Source organism: Haliaeetus leucocephalus, unplaced genomic scaffold (genome assembly GCF_000737465.1).
Source record: "Haliaeetus leucocephalus isolate CR32 unplaced genomic scaffold, Haliaeetus_leucocephalus-4.0 Scaffold848, whole genome shotgun sequence".
In the NCBI taxonomy this organism is placed as follows: Eukaryota; Metazoa; Chordata; class Aves; order Accipitriformes; family Accipitridae; genus Haliaeetus; species Haliaeetus leucocephalus.
Window position 1 is genome coordinate 15,345,215 of NW_010973284.1, and position 435 is coordinate 15,345,649.

Genomic DNA, 435 nt, shown 5'->3' on the forward strand with positions numbered 1-435 from the left:
TCAGAAGCTTATTACTCTGCAGACTAACTGAGCAGTGCCAACCCCCCCGAAAGTCACCAAGCACCCCAAGTACACACGTTTAGCCCTTTAAACTAGTAAGAACGGCATTAACAGCACCCACTCACCACAACCTCCTGGGCCACTGCTCCAGGTCCCCAGGGCGGCAGGTGGCTGCCCTCTCTCCGGGCGCTTGAGACAAGCACGACCTCTCCTTCCTGAGCTAGCTGCTTTTTGCTAAAAACCGGCCAGGTTTTACCCGTCTCCTAGGCCTGGCGGAGCCGAGCCCCAGCAACCCCCAACACCAGGGATGTGCCACACGCCGCCCCCCTCCCCCACCCCCCAACTACAGGAGGAAACGACAGGACTCCCAGCGCTGGAGCTTTACAGAAGGGGGACGACGCGGGAGGAAGGCGCCGAGGGGGCCGAGGGGACGGA